This window comes from Quercus suber, unplaced genomic scaffold (assembly GCF_002906115.3).
Source record: "Quercus suber isolate HL8 unplaced genomic scaffold, Cork oak 2.0 scaffold_817, whole genome shotgun sequence".
NCBI classification, from domain to species: Eukaryota; Viridiplantae; Streptophyta; class Magnoliopsida; order Fagales; family Fagaceae; genus Quercus; species Quercus suber.
The window spans coordinates 251,691-260,934 of record NW_027070247.1 but is presented as its reverse complement, the minus strand read 5'-3'; positions in this window follow the sequence as shown (position 1 = coordinate 260,934).

The following is a 9,244-nucleotide window of genomic DNA, read 5'->3' as shown; positions in this document are numbered from 1 at the left end:
TTATTTTTCTTATCTGTCAAGTTTTAAGGAGCCCTTAAATAGGCCCCTAAGTCTGTAAACGTTTTTCATAGTTTATTATCAATAAAAATTCAGACTTGTGTCTATTGTATTCTCTGGTGGATTCCAGACCTATCACCTTGTGGATTCAAGGAACCCCTCGTGGACTCGAGGTTTACTACCTAGGAACTAACAGTTTAGTTTCTATTCCATCAAGAGAGCATCGTGTGTGCTCTTCTTTAGGCTTCCGCGACATCAGATCTCCACCACTACAGCTCGTGTCTTCGAGTTTCGTGGCGGTGAAGGAGAGCTGTGGTGGTGGTTTTTTGGGGTTTCACAAGCCGCTTGGGTTCGTGAGGAGGTGTGTGAAGTGTGATAGTGAAGAGGGGGATTTGGCTTGGGAGGGTGAGATGGTGGACGTTATTGCCAAGAAAGGTGGTTGGCTCTTGCTGGGTTGGGATTTGAGTGAAGAAGAAGATGAGGTGGAACAAAGGAAAGTTCAAGAAAATGTTACTGCTTGGGTTTCTGGGTTAAAGCTTTTCTCCTTGGGTCTTCGGCCATTGGTCTTCAATTATGAGATGGATCGGCCATGAGAGGAGAGAGAGCTCGGGTATGAGCCATGAGAGAAGAGAGAGTTTGAGATGGAAGAAAGAGTTTGAGATGAGAGAATAGTGTGTGGCCGGTTTGATCTGGTTCATGTTCTTGTGTTCATCTGGGTTCATGTTCTTGTTTAAATTTTGTTTTTATGTTTTTTAATTTTGTTATAATTAATAAATTAATTTTTTAAATTTATATGCTGATGTGTCATAGGTGACATGGCATTTGTATAATATTTTAATACCTCCGACTGCCACCTCAGCTATTTCCATCGGTTGACTGACGGAAATGACTAAAATGGAACGCGTTAATTGGTTTAGGGACAAAAAATGGAAAAAATAAAATGTATGGACTAAAATGGAAAAACGTCAAAATGTAGGGACTAAAAGTGCATTTACGCCTTATATATTTCTCTTCTCATACGTAAAACCCTTCATTCTCACTTAGAGCACAACTCTCAATAATGTCTTCTTCAAATTTGAACGCGTTGCTTGCAGAAGGAATGTCTATTTCTGATTTCTTTTCAGATCTGAACGTGTCCATCTTACAAGCCAAGGCCAATTTTCGCTCTATCCAAGTTCAAGTCGATTCCCTCCTCCATGTACTCTCCTTATTATAATTGAAGAAGAAGGCAGCATTGAAGGCGGCAATCGATTCATTGCCAAGAGTGACTGTCACGTTGGAGGAGGTCTTATAAGGCTTGCTCCATTTGCATGGAAGAGTTTGATATAGGAAGTGAAGCGAGAGAGATGCCGTGTAAGCATAGGTTTCATTCGGGTTGTATTAAGAAGTGGCTTCGGCTCCATGGATCATGCCCGCTTTGTCGACACATGATGCCTTTGGAGGAAGAAGAACCCTAAGTAGGGTTTTGGTAGCAGGTCAGAATTCGGGTTGTTTTTCTATCTCTCATTCTTATTCAGACTGAAGACATTTATGGTCTGTTTGAATTGAGGAAGAGGGAGGGTAAGTAGAGTAGAGTAGGTCCCTCCCCTCTCCGTCCAAATGGGACCTTAGTTTAACTGTACATCCTCCTTTCTTTTTCTTCAAATTGAAGATATTTACTGTCAGAAGTTCCAACAACTTTTCAGGTTCTATTTTTTGCAAGTTCTTCTTTATTTTATTTTATTTCTTTTGTTTATCATTGACTTTCTTTGAGTTCTTACCTGCAATGGCTGCCAAGTATTCATAGTTTGAAGAGTACTTACCTGTAGGTGAATGTGATTAAGGATGCAAGGGTGTTTGACGGTGGCTTATTACCGTGGTTGACTTTGAGATTTCAAATAGGAGGATTTGTGCTTGGACTGGCTCCTTGAAAAAGGATATTGGTAAGGGCTCTTTCTTTTGTTTTAGCCTAGAATTAAACACAAACTCTTTTTTGGGTTTTTTTTTGGCGGGGGGGGGGGGGGGATGTATTTTTTAAGGGAATAAGCTACTTGGTTTTTTTTTTTTTTTTTAATTTATTTATAGGAATTTACTTTTTTTTTTAGGAATTATGCTTCTTTGTGATAACAAAACAACATCATCATCATAAGGCAAAAGCATATCATTAACCGAAGGCATATCATCAATTACACACCAACTTGAACATAGCCAATTTCCTAGACACATGAATTGTAAGCAATGCAAAATCATCAGTTTGGTTTTTGGAACCTAAACAAATGTAAACAACCTTTTCCATGTAATTTACGCTACTTTTTTTTTTTAAATGTAATTTACGCAACTTTTTTTAAATGTAATTTACGATACTTTTTTTTAGAGGGTATTATTATATATTTGATGTATCATGTTAATGGTTACTCAATTTAAACCTCAAATGAAGTGGTTGTTATTTAAGAAATTGTTTTAAAAAAATTTCTTTTGTAACATAAATTATATTTATTATTTGTATAATTCTATGTGAAATCTACTTTACATTTTTTTTTTATTATTAATTTACTACTCCATAAAAAATGTTACATACCTTTTCTCAGTTTTAAGAGAAGTTGATATATTTGAAATTTAAACTCTTTTAAACTTTCATTATGGATGTGCAGTAAGTGGCTAACTATTAGGATTAAAACACTTAAAACAACACATTTTAGGATTAAAATTGATCCTTTTACAGTAAAAGAAAAAAAAAATTGATAGTTGCTAAATTTTAAATATAAGCTGTTTTAACTTTTTGTTATAGATGTGTAGTACATGACTAAATTTTAAGATTAAAACACAACATTTTAGAATTAAATGAGAAGTTTTTAAGGTGGTGAGTGTTATTGCAACCCACATGTATAAATCATACATTGAGCAAACATGGGAGACTGGTAGTTTTATCCAAAAATTTTTAACATGTAGTTATCTACAAATGTGAAATATTTTAAATTTTGAATTTGAAAAAGAAAAAGGGTGGTTGGGTAATTTTTTTTGGATAGAATGTGGGATTTAAAATAAAAAAAAAAAAAAATAGTTTAATCCAAAATTTTTAAAAGTGTAGTTTTTCATGAACTTTTAAATAAGGATAGGGGTCACACTAATTCCCCACATTAATCTTTTAAATTTCCCTAAAATTTAGATTTTTATTTTCTTTCAAAATCAAATATCCTAAAAATTAATTTTTCTTTTATATTTCTTTCTCTTTTTTTTTTTTGTACAAATGAGGGTTCTTTTTATTTATTAATTTTGTTATATTCTTTTCCGCATTCTTTTTCATTCTACACAGATGGTTTTTGTTTTGGATAGAATTATTGATGTAGGTTACCATGGGATAAGGATAAGGTATTTTTAAACTTTGAATTTGGGCAAAAAAAACAGGTGGCCAGGTAGGGTTTTTTTGGATCAAACGTGGGATAGTTTTATGTTTTTTTTTTTTTTTTCCAAATAGGGGTAGCTTTTTTTATTTATAAAACATACGACTTGATAACTGCCATAAATAAAAAAACAACAACAACACCACTAAAAAGAAAAAAATGTGGATGCACATCTAGAGCCTTTCCTTAACAAAAATAAAATAAAATAAAATAAAACAAGAAAAATTTGAGTCTTTTACTGTAAAAGAAAAAAAAATGGTAGTTGCTAAATTCTAAATATAAGCTCTTTTTAACTTTTTGTTATGGATGTGTAGTACATAGCTAAAGTGGATAAGCAAATTCACTGTACTATAGTTGCTTACCCACTAAATGGCTAAAGTGGGTTAATTTAGTTTAAACTTTGAATTTAAAAAAAATAGATAAATAAATAAAAGGGGGGGGGGGGGAGACCATGTATAAATCATATATCAACTTCTTCATAATAGTTTTTGTAAAGGTCATCACATGTATTTTGTAAGTAGTTTTATTGTCACAATTTCATTATGCATTTTCAATATATGCACTATTTATAAGATTTATTCAGAGGATCTTTTTTTTTTCTTTCTCCCCTAAAGGTCAATACTAAATTATAGCATCATCTTCCAATCAATAACATGTTGATTACTATATAAACAAAATTGGCAAAAATTGATAATAATTACAGAATACTAGCCTCTGAGCACGCACATGAGCGCGTGCTCAGTGGCTCTTCTATTTTTTGGGTAACGGTTAATTTAGAGTATTTATTATAATTTGGGATTACTACATTTTTCAATCACAAAAAATACCTAGAGATGTGATGAGTATTGTGCGTGCTCAGAGATTAGTATTCCATAATTATTATCCATTTTTTGCCAATTTTGTTTATGCGGTAATCAATGTGTTATTGGTTGGAAGATGATGCTATAATTTAGTATTAACCTTTAGGGGGAGAAAAAAAAAAGATCCTTTGAATAAATCTTATAAATAGTGCATATATTGAAAAATGCATAATGAAATTTTGACAATAAAATTTCTTACAAAATACATGTGATGACCTTTACAAAAGCTATTATGAAGAAGCTGATGTATGATTTATACATGGCCACCCTTTTTTTTTTTTCAAATTCAAAGCTTAAATTAAATTAACCCACTTTAGCCATGTGGTGGGTAAGCAACTATAGTAAATTGAATTTTCTTACCCACTTTAGCCATGTACTACACATCCATAACAAAAATTTAAAAAGAGCATATATTTAGAATTTAACAACTACCATTTTTTTTTTCTATTACGGAAAAAGACTCAATTTTTTTTTTTTTTTTAAGGAAAGGCTCTAGATGTGCATCAACGTTTTTTTTCTTTTTAGTGATGTTGTTGTTGTTCTTTTATTTATGACAATTATCAAGTCGTATGTTTTATCCAAAAAAAAGCTACCCCTATTTGAAAAAAAAAAAAAAAAACATAAAACTATCCCACATTCTATCCAAAAAAACCCTACCTAGCCACCCATTTTTTTTTCCAAATTCAAAGTTTAAAAATACCTTATCCTTATCCCACGGTCACCTACATCAATAATTCTATCCAAAACAAAAATCATCCATACAAAATGAAAAAAGAATGCAGAAAAGAATATAACCAAAAAAAAAAAACCCTCATCTGTACAGAATTTAAAAAAAAAAAAAAAAAGTGAAAAAGAAATATAAAAAGAAAAACTTAATTTTTATGATATCTGATTTTGAAAGAAAATAAAAAGCTAAATTTTAGGGAAATTTAAAAGATTAACGTGGGGAATTAGTGTGACCCATATCCTTATTTGAAAGTTTATCAAAAAAGAACAAATACACATTTAAAAATTTCGAATTAAACTATTTTTTTTTTTAAATCCCATGTTCTATCCAAAAAACACTACCCGGCAACCCTTTTTTTTTTCAAATTCAAAGTTTAAAAACAATACACATTTGTGGATAACTACATGTTTAAAAATTTCGGATAAAACTACTAGTCTCCCACGTTTTCTTTATGTATGATTTATACATATGTGTTTCAATAACACTCCCCACCTTAAAAACTTCTTATTTAATTCTAAAATGTTGTGTTTTAATCTTAAAATTTAGCCATGTACTACACATCCATAACAAAAGGTTAAAACAACTTATATTTAAAATTTAGCAACTACCATTTTTTTTCTTCTACGGTAAAATGATCAATTTTAATCCTAAAATGTATTGTTTTATTCCTAAAAGTTAGCCACTTACTACACATTCATAACAAAAATTAAAAAGAGTTTAAATTTCAAATATATTTCTTTTATGGTAAAAGGATCAATTTTAATCCTAAAGTGTAGTGTTTTAATCCTAATAGTTAGCCACTTACTACACATCCATAACAAAAATTAAAAAGAGTTTAAATTTCAAATATATCAACTACCCTTAAAATTGAGAAAAGGTACGTAACATTTTTATGGAGTAGTAAATTAATAATTTTAAAAAAATGCAAATTGAATTTCACATAGAATTATACAAATGATAAATATAATTTATGTTACAAAAGAAATTTTTTTACAACAATTTTTTAGATAACAACTACTTCATTTGAGGTTTAAATTGGGTAACCATTAACATGATAGATCAAATATATAATAATACCCTCTAAAAAAAAGTAGCGTAAATTACATGGAAAAGGTTGTTTACATTTGTTTAGTTTCCGAAAATGAAACTGATGATTTTGCATTGCTTACAATTCATGTGTCTGGGAAATTGGCTATGTTCAGGTCTGGGAATAAAAACTGGTGTATAATTAATGATATGCCTTCAGTTAATGATATGCTTTCGCCTTATGATGATGTTGTTTTGTTATCATAAAAAAGCGTAATTCCTACAAAAGAGTAAATTCCTATAAATAATTTTTTTTTTAAACCAAACCAAGTAGCTTAATTCCCTTAAAAAAAATACTGTAAATTCCAAAAAAAAAAAAAAAAACCAAAAAAGAGTTTGTGCTTAATTCTAGACCAAAACAATAAGAAAGAGGCCTTACCAATATCCTTTTTCAAGGAGCCAATTCAAGCACAAACCCTCCTATTTGAAATCTCAAAGTCAATCGCAGTAATAAGCCATCACCAAACACCCTTGAATCCCTGATCACATTCACCCATAGGTAAGTACTCCTCAAACTATGAATACTTGGCAGCCATGGTAGATAAGAATTCAAAGAAAATCAATGATAAACAATGGCGGTTCCAGGATTTTTTTCTAGGGGGGTCAATAAGAAGATAAATCTTTGATAAAAAAAAAAGAATCTTGTGGTCTATGATGCTTTTTTATTATAAATTTGTCCATAGTATTAGCATGAAAATAAAATATAAACTATTAGTTCATTTGGCATATAGTTTCATAATACAATGAACATAGAAATTATTATTGCTAAGATGAAATCTTGGAAATTAATCATCCATTGTTTTCAAATACAGTAAAAATATTAATAATTATCGCTAAGTGAACTTTAATTATTATTGCTCAAAATTCTTTTATCTATTAGTTTGTTTTAGCTTCTTACAATTCTTGTATTTAACAATTCAACTCAACTTTGACAACTATTGTTCTTTGTAATTGTATTAAGTGTGTTTGGGTCTTGATTATAAGCAAACTCATTACTTCATCTTTTTTCCTACTATTTGCAGGTCTAATGTGAGTTCCTACTTATTTTATACTTTTAACAAAAAGTTAGATAAATTATTCTTAAATAGGTACTAAGAAAATTTTTGTTGTGTTAACATTTGCTTTTGTCTTCACTCAATCACTCTTGGCCTATCCCACGCGCTCAGTCCTCACTCAACAAATAACAAATTAAAAGCACTTCAGATTCAACAACTAATTTTTATTTTCAAGGTTTTAGATTAAATTGGCTTGTTGTTGGGCTTCTTTTTTTTTTTTTTTTTTAATGCCAAGATATTAGGAAGAGGATTATATTCAAGATTATTTTAGTTGTGCTTTAAAAAAATTAGGATCAAAGTGATCAAAATTATATTTTAGAGGATCAAAACAATTAAAAAAATTATATTATATATATCTTGGCCAAGTGAGGGGGTTCATTTGAACCCCCTGGGCTATGGCTAGCGCCGCCCATGATGATAAACAAAAGAAAACAAAACAAAATAAAGAGGAACTTGCAAAAGATAGAATCTAAAAAGTTGTTATGGAGTCTTTGACAGTAAATGTCTTCAATCTGAAGAAAAAGAAAGAAGGATGTAGAGTTAAACTGAGGGCCCTTTTGGAAGGAGGAGGGAATTATCTACTCTACTCCCTCTCCTCTCCTCAATCTAAACATATCATTAATGTCTTCAATCTAAAAAAGAATAAGAGATAAAAAGTGAGATAGAAACTGGCAAAGTATACGTGAGTTTGTGGGGTTTAAAGTGTAGGAATTTAAACTTGTAAGTGGATATGATGATGGTATTTTAGACATAAAAAATAAGCAATCAAAAAAAAAAACTCCATAAATAGTAATATAGATAATAATAATAATAATGGGCAAAATAGTGCTCCATTCGTGTCAAATTGTTAGTCCCTTTTATTGTTCTTGTCATATATATATATATATATATATATGCATGATTCTTGGTACGTAAATAATGAGGAGTACGGCTCCTCGAATTTGGTGCTCAAACTTTTATTTGGATGGGCTTTTCCCTACTCAGGCTATTTTGTCAATTTGGTGAAGTGATGATAAGACATCATCTGTCTTTAACTGTGATGTGCTTTCATTTTTCGTATTTTTCGCATTAGAGCCCTAATTCCAAACCGTAACGGTTTCTTACTTGGATTTGCATTTATAAGGGCAAAAAAGTGTCTTGTCTTTGAGGTTATGAGATCGGTCAATTCAGATTTCTTTGATTCTTCCTATGAAAAGATAAGCAGGTAAAAGACTGTTCAAGATATATATTGTTCATTATGGACAAGGCCGGTTTGGTAAAGGAGTTTGAATAGTGTTATTTATAATATTTTGAAATATGTGTAGATGAAAAAATATATGAAAATATATATAATGTTATTTAAAAAATGAAAATGGGTGTTCGAAGTGCCCTCCCAAACAGGCCATATGTTTGGAAATATGATCTTTAGGTTGCTAAGCTTGCATAACATGCACATGAGAATACAAGTAGCTTGTTTGATTAACAAATAAATTTCATTTACGTTTATAAAAATTTAAAAAAAAAAACCAAATAATTTTATTTACAAAACTATTTAAAGAGCATGGCAAAACATGGGCTAAAGAATCTTGACTAAACCATGAAAATTAAAGTTAAAAGTAGTCTAGTTTGTTCGATAGTCCCTAGGGTTACACTTTATCATTCTAAATTATACATCAAATTACACTTTACACCCTAAACTATTCGAATGCACACTTTGCATCCTAAACTATCACACTTATCACACTTTGCACCCCTACATTACAAAAATTAATAGCACATGACTTACCTGTGATTTTTGCTTAAGCGGTACATTGTTTAAAAACCAAAAACACCCTTTTTACAAAAAATTAAAAACAAATGCTTCTTTATTTATTAATTTTCAGGTCTCTCTCTCTCACGTGTGAGCAGGAACACAAGTGCTGCAAATTTCGAAACCACCTCCAGAAACGTCTTGAACTTCAGTGGTTGCCTCCATACCCATGTCGCCACTGCATAGATCGGCGTCTTCGCTCCCTTCATTGCCTCTCTCTCTCTAGCTCATATGGTGGTTTGGTATTTTTACTATTTTAAGGAAACTATGATTTCTCTCTTACTCTCTCTGACCTTTCGTGTACGTTGGTTTATTAGTTTTTGATGCGTGTAGGAACTGTGAACAAGATA